Below are 529 nucleotides of genomic sequence, written 5' to 3' on the forward strand. Positions count from 1 at the left end.
AGCTAGATCTATTGTCTCTATTATAATATGACAGACCAGCTAGATCTATTGTCTCAATTATAATATGACATTATGACAGACCAGCTAGATCTACTGTCTCTATTGTATTATGACAGACCAGCTAGATCTACTGTCTCTTCTGTATTATGACAGACCAGGTCGATATACTGTCTCTATTATATTATGACAGACCAGCTAGATCTACTGTCTCTATTATATTTTGACAGACCAGCTAGATCTACTGTCTCTTATTATATTATGACAGACCAGGTAGATATACTGTCTCTATTATATTATGACAGACCAGCTAGATATACTGTCTCTATTATATTATGACAGACCAGCTAGATCTACTGTCTCTATTATATTATGACAGACCAGCTAGATCTACTGTCTATATTATAAAATGACAGACAAGGTAGATATACTGTCTCTATTATATTATGACAGACCAGCTAGATCTACTGTCTCTTCTGTATTATGACAGACCAGGTCGATATACTGTCTCTATTATATTATGACAGACCAG

Source organism: Oncorhynchus keta, unplaced genomic scaffold (genome assembly GCF_023373465.1).
Source record: "Oncorhynchus keta strain PuntledgeMale-10-30-2019 unplaced genomic scaffold, Oket_V2 Un_contig_3505_pilon_pilon, whole genome shotgun sequence".
In the NCBI taxonomy this organism is placed as follows: domain Eukaryota; kingdom Metazoa; phylum Chordata; class Actinopteri; order Salmoniformes; family Salmonidae; genus Oncorhynchus; species Oncorhynchus keta.